This window comes from Epinephelus fuscoguttatus, linkage group LG5, assembly GCF_011397635.1.
Source record: "Epinephelus fuscoguttatus linkage group LG5, E.fuscoguttatus.final_Chr_v1".
Lineage (NCBI taxonomy): Eukaryota > Metazoa > Chordata > Actinopteri > Perciformes > Serranidae > Epinephelus > Epinephelus fuscoguttatus.
Window position 1 is genome coordinate 37,559,502 of NC_064756.1, and position 13,747 is coordinate 37,573,248.

The window sequence follows — 13,747 nt, forward strand, 5'->3', positions numbered from 1 at the left end:
GTTCTCAGTGAGAGGAAACCATAACTGAAGGATGGAAATGCATTGATTTTACTCTGAGGTTTGATAAACACATGACCTGAGGGTAAAGGGATGTGATGGAGAGAGACCTGATGCAGTGGTGGAAGAAGTACTCAGATCTTTCAGTTGAGTCTAAGTGGCAAAACTACAGTGTAAAAACACTCTGTTGCAAGTTAAAGTACAAAAGTATTTCCATCAAAATATACATAAAGCAGAAAAGCTCTATTCAACATAATGTTTTACATATTGTTGGATAATAATCATAAATATATTAATATGGTCATCACTTTAATGTTGCAGCTAGTAAAGGTGGTCATTTTTAACTACTTCATATTTTGCTGGGTAGTTTCATCTAATCATTCATAATGATACCAAAGAAAAACATATTTGTTGTTATTATTATTTGAATCAAATAAAAGGGGAAATGATGCAAAGATCTAATGCTAACAGTCGGGCTGTAGTTGGTGTACCACCGCTAGTCCTGGCAATGAAGTTCACCTTAATATCTTTATCAGTAAGTGATCATCACAGTCAGAATATACCAGTCATATATCAGTCCATCCAGGATTTCCCAGGTTGATTTTAGATTGTTGTGGCCATGGTAGCTTTCTTGAAAAATTGTGATGCATGTTTCGATGTATAGGTTGTTGTTTTTTTTCAATGAAATGGCAGGGGCAAATGAAAATTGCAAAAATATTTGGGATGCCCTTTTTTTAATGCAGAAATCGCACTATAAAGTCCCTTTTTACGCTGCCTTAGCATTTGGCATTGTGGCAGCAAAAGATGCAGGATGGGTGTGCCATATAACACAGGAGCATCAGCCTCTAATGTGACACATATCACACGCATCGGCAGCACTTTATAAACAATAACAATGGCAAAACTTGCCAATAACAATCATTTACTGTCCCTGTTATATGGGGGCTGATCCTCCTCTGTTCGGAGGGTAAGGAGCTCCTGGACATGATTGTTTTCCCACTTTTCAGACATTTTCAGCCGCTATTCTTCTTCTTTGAGTTAGCTGCTAACTGCTACAGCTACTCTGTAAATCTCCTGGTGATGCCAGCTGCCCCTTTTACACAGACGTTGTTTCAGCACTGTTACTATCTCATAGTCTTAAAGGGGACAACTCTCTCTCCAATTTTGCAGTTGTACTTCTTATGTTGAACAGTGAGGTGCATAATGCAGCTCTACAATGAAAGGAAATTTTGCGTCTTTTAAATAGTCAAATTTGCAGTACAGTTGTGTTGATTGGACAAAATTATAAGATGACACAGAATTCTTGGGGACCGGCTGAATTTGCATTAACTATTGAGATCTTAACATTGTGAAATCCAAGAGGGACTGACTAGAGCTTTGATGGGTATGATGAAGTGGAGTGTATGTGGAGAGCATAAGAGAGTGGTGGTGGGAGAGGAGGTGTCATGTGCTAGGTGCAAATGCGCTAAGTTGCTTTCCACTGCTGGATTTTTTTTTTTATTTAAGGTTCAAGGTTTCATTGAAAAACTTCTCCCATTCGTCCCATATGGCTCATTTTAGAGTGACAGACAGAGAGACGAAGAGAACAGGAAGAAACAGTGAATCCTGTGACTGATGGAGAGGTGTGAACAAGGTTCATGCTGCAGCAGAGTGTTTGTTGCTGCAGGCCGGACGGGACGGCCAGCGCTGCTGAGTCATACAAGACTCGTCTTCAGGAGGAAGAACGACTGCTGACAACTTCAGCTGGTGATTTAATTATTGATTGAAGGAGGCACAGTGACTGTTTGTGCTGTGCTATTACAAATAATACATCGAGTAAACTCTCTCTGATGGGGCAGTGTGTGTGTGGGCCTCTAAGTCCCTTTAAGAATTAATAACTATCAAATGGTTTCAACTTTGTCTGTTGCTATTACAGATTTTTGTTTTAATCATTTATCTTAAATTGGTCAGTGCCTTACATTTTCTTTAATTTGCTCTATAAATTTGATTTGTAAGAAACATGGTACTTTTTACTTGCATTTATTTTTACAGCTTTAGTAACTTTGCAGATTCAGATTAGCAATAAAAATATAAATCAATTCACAAATTATAATATATTATTATAGGTTAAGATACCCAGCACTATATAAAATAATACAAATGAGCTCCAACTTTACCAGCTGCAACATCAAAGTGATAAACACATTAATGTATCAATAATTATAATCCAATAATGTCATACATATTATTCTGAAATGGGCCATTCTGCATGATTATCTGCTTTTACTTGAATACGATTTTTAATGCAGGCCTTTTACAGAATATTTTTTAAATTGTAATATTAGTACTTTTACTTCAATAAAAGATTTGAGTGCATCTTCCACCACTGCGTTCCCTTTTATTTATATTTGGATCATTCCTGCAAAACCAGAGGAGTAATCACACCTTAATGTTGGCAAATCCAATGAAACTGTTAAATCCATCAGCCAGTCAATCAGCCCTTCAGCATGTTGAATCAATGTTGGAGCCTGTTAGCATGTGAAATCACTCTGACTGGCAGTTCAGCTCAGCACATGAGAAGACAAACAGCTAAAGTCATGATACAGTCAGTATGTTTACATGCTGCTTGAGAGCTTAGTCAGACTTTTAAACGCATGTAAACAGCTTAGTCTGACTGAAATTGGACTATCCGTAACTCAACTAACACACCTAGATAATTCGATTGAAAATCAAACTGTTGCTGCATGTATCCACTTAGTCTGACTGGAGTCGGACTCGGCGTTCTGCGCATGCACCACTTTTTCTTTCACGGGTTTTCACCCTGAAGAAGAAGGAGATGACGTAGCAGCAGTGCAGTAACTCCCGGATAAACACACAAAGAAACACCATGGTGACTGAGAAGCAGAAGACACACTTCTGGACGGACGAGGAAGCTACATTCATGCTCTGACAGCTAAAGGAGCTAAACATTTTGAGGTTTATGGATGGTCGGAAGACGCGAAACGCAGATTTATTTAAAAATGTTTCTGAACAAGAACCGGAACTAGTTCAATACACACTATATTAAAAAGGACACAGCACCACCTATCGAGGTGGAGTCAGGTGTACTTGGTCAGAAATTTCATTTTCTCTTCTGCATGTGTACTCAGACAAGACGAGAAGTCCTACTTGACTGATTTCTGCTTTTTTTTATTGGCAGGGTGAGAGGGGGAGAGGGAGGGGAACAGCATGCAGGAACGGGCCATGGGCTGGAATGGAACCCGTGGCTGCTGCAGCAAGGACAAGGTCTTTGCACGTGGGGTACTACGTGAGCTACTGGGTGCCCCAAGATTATTTTTTTTTGCCACTGAGTTCTTTATTTCCTCTTTGTTTGTGTTCTTTCAACATGAGGTTGTGTTGTGAATGTGCTAACTGGTTCTTTAAGCCGTCCTGTCTGTCTTTTGATTTCCCTTTTTGAATGACAAATACAGATTTAACAGGAATGTACATAACAGTTGGCCTTTGGCTGTAGTCGTTGCGATGTGTACAAGGTGACATGAGGAGACCCAACCACCACTGGTTCTTTGATGACAGTTCGGTGTGCCTGTGCCTTTACAATCAAGGATACCTTAAACAACATTGTAATATAAAGTATTCAAAAATTCTATTCAATGATTTCTTTGTGGGACGTTATAAAATGTTTCTATGTCCAACAGGGATGTGTTGTTTTTTCTTAAGTTTGTTTGTTTGTTAACAGAAGATGAACATCATCACAAAATTCTGAATCATCCCTGAGGTGACAACATGGACACGATCCCTCACCAGCTTCCCATCCAACAACAATTACTGAAACATGAGACCAGGCTGCAGGTAGTGTCAAACTCAGTGCTGCTGCTGTAGAGTGCCGCAGGGATGACACTTTTCTTTAGGCCGATGGAAACGTAAGCACCGCACTGGTTTCCTCATCAAAAAGCCTGCCAGGTTTTTCCACTGGATTTTGGATTATTGCTGAAGATAAGCTGTGCGGCAAACAAACAGTTGTGATACTTACAGATTTTGTTCAGCAAGATAATCTTCACAAATGAACACCACTTTTATGATTATTGAAGCCTAAATGCAATCGCCACAAGTAAAAAGCTAACTTTAGGTTATAAACAAATTACACTACAGAGGCATGACCAAACATCGCCACTTGAACAAGATCACAAAGCAGTTTGGAGGGCGATGATGTTCTGTAGGCATATAAAAGCTTTGAGTTCATGAGTGGGGTATTTACTGGAGTATTTCATGTTGTAGAACAAAACCTTTAAGTTTCTTTAGCTTGTGTTAACCACAGACCTTATTTCAGACATCTGACCAAAAACCCATATAGACTTGGAGACAAGGGAACCAGGAGAGCAGAAATGCTAACTCATTTGTGGGTTCAGGATTCATTCATGGGGCACTCTATTGATCCAGATGCAGATTAAAAGAGTTTCTGTCTTCAGGTGAAAAAATGATCATTGAAAAAGATTCATGGTATTACCATTACTCCTGCTCATACAAATGTCCTTTATAAACCACCAGGGCTAAAAAAAAACATTATATAACAAAAGTAATTAAAAAAAAATCATTTTTCTAAACAACAGCATCATCAATAGATAATACTTAAATATTGATCAGTCCTAATGAGACATAAGCATGTGTTTGGAGGGAGAGGTGATCATCTGGCACAACGACACAAAGAGTTTGAGATGCTGGATGGTGAAAGTTAATATGAGACTGGAAACAGAATCAACTAGAAAACTGCACTCAGTAGAGTTCAGACCTCCGCCACGCGGCCAAGCAGCTGATCATGGCCACTTGAGACAATTCTCGCCATTTCAGCAAAGGCGTCCCGAAAGCATAGCAGAAACTGATAAAAAATACACGCCTCGTCTATTTTTGAAGGAGCCTTGGTGCGTTGCACAGAGCAGATTGAGTTTTCCTGCTATCAGGCACTGTATGTGAAATATAGATACAATATAATTATGAGGATGAATGTATTTTTAATAACTAAAACACAGCAAAAAATTTTTGATCCATGTCGTTCATAGCTGGACTTTTAACAGTATTAACATTGTTTGTTGGCTACAGCACAACAATAACATAAATAACAACAATGAACACAATAAAACAGACAGAAAAAGAAATTTAACATTTAAGTATGTAGTCTGCTGACTTACTTATGGTAGAAGCATAATTATCAAGGAAAAATGACCAAATCAACCAAATCTGCGAGTCTACAAAATCTGGCAGGCAAAAGGGTGGTATGGTGGCAAGATAAGAAAAACGGAATGAATTCATCTCATAATGTGCCTGACTTTAGTGGATCCTAACATATGGGATTAATCTGCTGATGGAATTTTTTCTATAGATGTCAGTTTTTGAGCCTCAACCAAAGCCAAAATCTGTCCTGCAACAAAGGGTAAGAGTTGTTATTTCAGTCCACTGTTAGTTCAGTTCAGACGATGTCTGGAAAACCCCTTTACCGGCCGGTTAAGAGGAGTGAGGTGTCAGCAGTTGGTGACGATACAAAACAGTAAATAAAACTTTTTTTTTTAACAATTGTGAATCACTACAACAACAAGAGGTCCTTGAGCACACAGACATCAACCTACACAAAAAATATAAGGCTGATTGGTCCAGTAGTTTGCCAGATTAGCTGCAGACAGTCAGAATCTAAACGGTAAAAATCACTGCATATTAAAAAGGATATGTGACTTCCTTCTCCTTGTTACTATACTGTGAAGAAGTCTTCACAAACACTCCTCAGGTTTCCATAATAATTCAACAAACATGAGGAAGGTAAGGTAATTTGGAGGGTTGAGGAAAAGGCCAAGCAGCGGTGTTATTATTTCCTGGTGTCATTTAGCAAATTTAAAGCCCCATTTCCACCAAAAACTCTTGGTATAGTACCTTTAGAACCATACGTAACCCTTACGTACATGTTTCCACCACAGACAGTACTCTTAAACGTGGATGAGTTTGTTGTTGCTTGTACTCAATGCTCTGTCCAGCTCTTGCTGTATTTCCTCTTCGCCAGTGATATAGAGGAATGTCTGCAGCTCGTTTATCATCCACAGAATGGGTTTGCACACAGACATTTCAGAACAAAAAAGAACATGCTGGAGTGAGAATCTCTCTTGATGGTATACTTAAAAATAGTGGGTTTGTGCATTGAATCCTTGTTGAGCAAGGGCAGTGGTGTAGTGCTGCCAGAGCGCACCAGAACAATGTTCCAACACATTTGTTTTCTCCAAGAGAAGAAACAGATTATTCGCAGTTCACATAAACTGGTTGAAATTCAAATTTAGTTTTTAAATGCTTGAGGAGCCAATCATTACTACAGCATATGTCATTCAAGAGAGACGATGAAAACAAATGGAATGGGCAAAGTTGTCATATTGACATTTAAGGTGTGTTCAATTCGTGTCGTCAACTCATGCATTGAGTAACATGCATGAAAATGTTCCTCTTTAAAGTGTTGGTGGCTGCCAGCAGTCGGCATAGTGAATTAAAATATATTTTCCTCAGTCTAAAGGGGCTAACTGTAAACTAGTAAAGATGAAAAGGCACAAAACATCTTTTCACGTTATAGTTATAGTTTACTAAAGTATAAAAAAAATGTTGCCACAGTATGAACAGGGGTCACATAAGCTTCAAAACCAGCCACAACTCACCCTTAAATAGAGAACTGTCACTTTTCTATTCACCAATTGACTGAAGGGTTAACTCAGCCTTTAAGTACCGCATCAGTGTGTTAGGAACCCCGACAGAGAGGTGACACAAATGGGGACAGTTCTATTGGTACAATTCACAACTTTTCACAATGGAAAGACCTAATGTGTACCAAACTGAACTGAACTGAACCAGACTACTTGGTGGAAACCAGGCAAAACAGAAACAATTAGTGGCTGTCAGAAAAGGTCACAGAGGCAGTGGTGGAGGAAGTATTTATATCCTTTACTCAAGTAAATGTACTAATACAACTGAAGTACTGAAAATACTCCACTACAAGGAAAAGCCTGCATTCAAAACCTTAAAGTGAGTAAATATTATCAGCAAAATGTATATAAGAAGTAAAAGTACTCATTGTGCATTTAAATGTTCCCTGTCAGTGTTTTCCTATTCTATCTGACATTTGTGAATTAATATTACTGCTGCATTCATGTGTATGTTTATTTCACTGCTGTAGATGTTTATGGTTGTGCTCATTTTAACTCTTATATATTGTTGGATAGTTTAATCTACAGCAAAGCATCATATTCTATAAAATCATTATGTGTTTATAGCCTGGCTGTCCTCTGAGAGCCACGTATCTCTATAAAGTCAACACTTGGCAAGCTTTGGAGGTACATGGTTTTCACTGGACAGAGAAGGCTATGAAAAACTGTAATCCGCAAAATAACTAAAGCTGACATCAGCTTGGCCCTTTAATGAAATGTCCGTCTGTTATTTCAGTGCAGAATGACACACCACCTCAACGGCAGTCAGAATGACGACACACCCACGCTGGAATAAATGCATAGTTTATCATATCATAACAATAAATTCTCAAGGCTACATCGTAAATAAAACAGTCTAGTAGATTAAGGGACTGTAGCCTAAATTATGAACAAGAAGTGAGGTGAACAAACCGTGTCATCAAGAAGAGGTACAAACGTGACGTTGCATTGAATATTTATGCTCATTCTGTGAGGCGCTGCAAGACAAAAGTTGCTCTAAAAAGGTTAAATTGCTGCAACTACTGAGAGTATACTGAGTGATCGCCTTGCATTTCATACAGCTACGAGCTACCAGAGATCACAATTTAGGCTACTTCTGCTACAGTACAGTATCGCTTTAAGTTCCTCTAGATACCTGAATAAAAACAGCATCCTGCTGTGGAAACAAAGAAAAAAGAGAGAAGAGTCAATCATTCTTCTATAGGCATATCTTTAAAAAACAAGTCTCCATTAGTGCAGAGCGGTGGATCTCATGGGGGACGTCCTTGGGGGGTCTCAGTGGTTCTTGAAGTGAGATGTTCAGGGGATTTTTAAGGGGGTGCAGTAGGATCTTTGGGGTGATAAGGGGTTCTTCAGCGGGGTTGCATGATTTATCTAGGAGTTCAAGAGTTCTTGAGGAGTTGCAATGGCTATAGACCTTCATAAGGGTGTTCTTAAGGGTTCTCTTAAGTGCTTGAGAGGGTGGAATAGTTTTTGAGGGGGGTGTTACTCAGGGAATTCAAGATTTTCAGGGGGGAATGAGGGGCTCTTGGGGGGAGGTCTTAAGTGTATTAAGGGGTTCTTGTGGGGGATCTAGCAGACATCGACTGGGTTTCTTAAGGAGGCAGAAATTATATTTTGAAATCACTGTAAAGTGCAAGAGTTAAAGCATGGATGGATTACTGAGCGGGCCCACTGGGCACAGGTCCAGAGTCTCTGTTACCCCTTTTCCACAAAATCAGCTCTGGTTCTTGAACTAGTTCTGTTCAGGATTCTTGGAACCTTTGTGCTATCTAGAAAACCAGTGTTTCCACCAGTTTAAGATTTTTATTTGTGGGCAACTTTGCCTTTTAATGATGGTGCAGCCGAGGATGCACAGGGAGGGTGGGAGGGAGGGGCCGCAGGTTGAGTTAAACCTGGGCTGCTGCAAAGGAGTCAGTCCACATAGGGCGCACACTCTACCAGGTGAGCTAGAGGTCGCCCAGTGCTTCCACCAGTTTCCATTAGAACAATTGTAATCAATGATGCGTCATTGACAGAGGTCATTGCACAATGCACAACAGAAGGAAACAGCAGTAGCAGGATGGGGATCGCATTGGTATCTGTGAAATTTTGTTCTGTTATTCCAGATATTTGCTTTTATCCTAAAACAAGAACGAACCAACTAATAATGAGACCACTGCCTGTTCTTTTCTCTGCTGATTTCTCACTTTACTTCTCCATTGTTGCCTTCTTCATACTCTCTTTCCATCCTGTAGAATATGACACGCCCACAGATGTACTCACAGTTTGCACTGCAGATCACGGAAAACTTGCTATTTTTTGGTTTCAGCCGGAAACCAACTTTTCGGGTTCCACACCAATTCATTTTTGTTGCACTGCTCCAAACGGTTCAATATTAGGTGTCAGGAACTGGAGCAGAACCAGTTCCATGTTGGTGGAAAAGGGGTATGTTTGAAATAAATTAATATTAAAGGAGAACTCCAATGATTTTACACATCAAGGTGTGTTTACAGGTGTTGGGGAGTACAGCTGCATATGTAAAAAAGTTGTATAAACTCTTGTGTCTCCAGAGGTTAGCTGCACAAAATTGCCCCAAGTGATGTTACTCAAGTCAGTGATGGTTGGAGCTGAAGACTAGAGGTTTGAAAGAAAAAATCTGTATGTGTAGTTAGAGAGAAATGAGACCTCTGTAGCCCGCTCCTCATCTCTGCTGCAGGCCACATTAGCCACTATACTAGTATAACACATCCAAATCCCTTGCTGAACTGTCAGCGGTCAAGTTGCATTGTGGGTAATGTAGGCATCAGGGTTTGACAAAGATGAAGAATGTGCAGAATTAAAAATAAATATATTTGTTTTTGTATTTAGATTTTGTTTTAGCTTCATATTACAGCTGCACTCCATACTGAGGCTTAGGGCTGCATCTAATTATTATAATAATCATCAATTATTATTTATTAGTTCCCAGAGCCAAGGTTACATCTTAAAAATGACTTGTTTTATCCAACCAACAGTCCAAAATCACAAGATTTAGAGTCAAATACAATGTTTAAAGGTTTGACGATTGGCTAATCAATTCATGTTGCAGCTCTGCTGGCTTGAAATCTTCATCCCCATACAGCAACATTAGTCATGTAAATCAGTTTGACAGGAGAGCAGCTCCGCTTTATGAAAGTGGCCCCTGCATCTAAAGCTTTCTATGACAGTTTCCTGCAGCATTGTGCACGGCATGCTGTGGTGTTCAGTGTAATATCTGTGCAGAGGTCAGGAGTCAGACAGCGTCTCTTCATCTCCAGCATGAACTAAATACTAAAGTTCAGCTGCAGTTTTTGAACCAACAGAAGCATTTAAAGAATCTCTTTCAGTCTGGGGGGCCTTTTACATTTCTGTGCCCAGGGGCCTACTGTCTCATAATCCGCCCATGAGTTACAGGATGTATGTATGACTTTCAGAAGAACCACCATTTCATCCCTCACACAGTGAAACATCCCAACAGTGAATCAAGAACAGAAAAACCCTTTATGGAGGTTTTAAGACTCTTACTGGCTGGGGAAGCAAACATGTCCTCCAGGTCTGGTGACAAGAACATGCTAAAACATATAAACCCCCTCAGGACTGGGTGTTTGGGTAAAGCTGGCAAGAAAAACAACAAGCACCCCCTCCCCACCTGCATCCTGCATGCGGAACACTGATGCATCCCGGCAGCCCGTGCCCCCTCTGTCCTCCCTCAGGTCCTCAGTCAGCATCCCAAACTCTGGATGCAGTCATGTCTCTCTGTGCGCTCCCATCCGTCCCCGCTGCAGCCGCATGTCAGGTGTGTGCAGTCACCTACGTAATGTGTGTAGATGTGTGCGTGCGTGCGTGCGTGCAGTATAGTCATCCTGACAAGCAGTCGGTGCGGTTCGGTGCCTCGGTGCCGTTGGTGCTGTTCTGCGTGTCCGGTGTCCAGAAAAACACATAATAAATCACCAGGATGAACGCAGCCACGGACACGCAGAGGAAATAGGCGATCGCCATCGCTACTTTCACCCAAATCTTAGTTGACATGTTGGCGTGTTTGGCCCGCAGCTCGCCGGGATAGCTCGGCCTCCGCTTCATGTCCCCGTTCAGCTTCTCCGCGGTCACGGTGACTTGCCTGCCGGCCGCTCTCATCTTGGTATTACCGCTAAAACCTTATCCGACGATTTCTCCTCTGCGGAGTGTTGTGTGTTCATTTGAGTCCGGACAGCAGAGCCAGATGCCCCCCTCTCCCCTCCACGGCTCTCCTCTCCTCCGATCCGGGTTTAGGACGTGCTGTAAACCGCAGGGCAGCTGCTCGGGTCCCGCAGCCTCCTCCAGTGCCGTGTCCGCAGGACGATGAGGCTCTCTGACCCCTCTGAGTCCTCAGTGCGCACCGGGCAAACTGAACTCAAGGAGGCTGTCTCTGGCATCAGCTGGATGGGACCGCTGTCAAGCTCACCATGTTCAAAGAGGCTGTTTCCGGTAGGACTTTTCAAAATAAGACAAGATGTGACCGCAAAATCACAAAACAGTAACGACCATAAAGTAGAGAGGGGTGTTCAGGTGCTGCAGCTGCTCAAAGACAGAGACCTAACTATTGATAAAAAAAGTAAAAAAGATAAAAAAAAAAAAAAAAGAAATCAAAAGAAAGAAATCAATTTTTTATGTAAAATGATAATTGATATTTTAATAGTAGGGTATACTTTTTGGTAGATTACCACAAGAACCACCTAAAACACTGAGGACTACCTGAAGTGTTACTTATGGAACTTGTTATGTATCTCTGCTAAATTTCTACTAAGAAAATATGTTGCTAAGTAAAATACTTTAGAAACTCGGGAGGTTCAAACACATCAAGAACCCCTACCCCACTCTGATGACATTTATTCATTCATTATCCGTATCCGCTTATCCTGTTAAGGGTCGCAGGGGACTGGAGCCTGTCCCAGCAGACACTGGGCTAGAGGCGGGGTACATCCTGGACAAGTCGCCAGACTTTCACAGGGCTGACACGTAGAGACAGATTCACATTAATGGACAATTTTAGAGTCTTTGGACTGTGGGAGGAAGATGGAGTACCCAGAAGAATGCTGACACAGGGAGAACATGCAAAACCCACTCAGAAGGGCCACAGATGGCTGGTGGGTTTGTACCTGGAAACTTCTTACTATGAGGTGACAGCGCTAACCAGTGCACCACCATGCTGCCCCTCAGATAATATGTTCAAGTAACATGGGACAGTCATGTATGTTTGATTTTTTAAAAATGGTTAAATCCATTTATCAGTTCAGTTATTAGGTTATTAAATCATTAACTCATTTGTGGACTTTTATTCTTCGTGGAGCTAACTGCTACCAGCTGTAAATCACTATAGAGGTTTGTAATATTACTGGGTGGCACACAACAGCATAAGTCATGTTTTAATGGCACCATGATTACCTGATATCCCAAATTACCTGACTTCACCCTAGTGGTCATATTTAGTTATCACCTGCCTGTAACCCAATACTGGAATCTTAAACCGATTTGAAATAATTCAGTTATGCCTAAACCCAGTAGACTACAGGATTATTATTTGCTTTATGAGAGCAAAATATGACCAATGTGAGAACTGGGCACAATGTGCAAAATAATGCTACATCAAAACCAAAACAGAGGTAAACATGTAAACATTTAAATGGCCAGGTTTGTTTCTCAGGATTAATGAGTGAATTAATGACTCAATTGAAGCTCGATTGACTTACAGTGATAATATCCAGTATGCTAATCTGACAGACAGTAGCCTACAAGTTTGAGAGGAACAGGTTTTTGCAATGTGTCGAATTTTTTGAAAATTGAGATGAGCTACTAAACCTGGGGAGTAAACAAATCTGTCAACAGACATGAAAAGGGCACTACTGATGACATTTAATGATCTGTACTTTAATACAAAATTTAATTACTTACACTACTTGAGTATTCCACATTACCGCTACTTTATACCTCTACTACATTATATCTCAGAAGCAAATATTGTACTTCTTACTCCACTACGTTCAGTCAATAGCTTTGGTTACATTCTTATTAGTGATATTATAGATTAAGATAAAACTTTATTGATCCCCAGGGAGAATTCTCATATTGCATTTAAAATGAGTGATGAACATATCGATGCATCGATAATGTAATAGACTGTAATTATGGGTCTTTATTTTGATGCTAATTCTCTTGTGCATTTACTTGAGAGAGAAGAAAACACTTACTTTTACACTGTAGTATTGTTGCTTTTGCTCAAGTACAGGATCTGAGAGCTTCTTCCACCTCTGGATGCAAGTAAAGTGAAGGGACCTTTATTTTGTGATTAAAAATGGAGGGACCACTCTTATTTTGAAGGTAATTTCGCCGCGTTACCGGCACCGCTCCGCCTGTTTGTCTCTCACTTGACGCAGCTTCGGACGAGGAGGGGCTGAAAGTACGCAACACCCAACGATTGGGTCATAGTTTGAGAGAAACGTCCCGCAGCAGAAGATGGGAGAGATGCAGTCTTCATCCACAAATTATCAACGTCTCTGATTTTCTCCTCCAGCCTGCAAAATCTGCACAGCAGTGGGTCACGAGAGCTCATAAAGAGACACTGAAACCACTAAAAAAAAAAAAGCTTTCCCTACACAGATGAGTCACCGGCTGCAGCCATAAAATGTAGGCTGTGCATTGGGTGCTGTTAACAGGGGATGGAAAGAAGAGCGATGGGGCCATTCTTCTTCCTGTCCTGCAGCAGCCTGCAAGGTCAAAATCATGCAACAGACAGGATTCGAACACAACAACAAAGCACTCTGGGTATTCAATATGTGCACGAGGCAGAATGGTTTTATACTGCCACGCTGCCTGGTGAATGGGACGTGAATTTATCTCTGTGGTGGAAGCATAGAGGAGCAGGGAGGTCATCAGCACACATATTTCAGTGGATGCAATCATCTGCATCGGGCATTTTTTTAATCCAACATGGCTGTACGCTATCGCTTAAATGAACGCCTTCAACGTGACACTGAATATTACTTTTATGTCTCACATGCTGGTGCCCTATG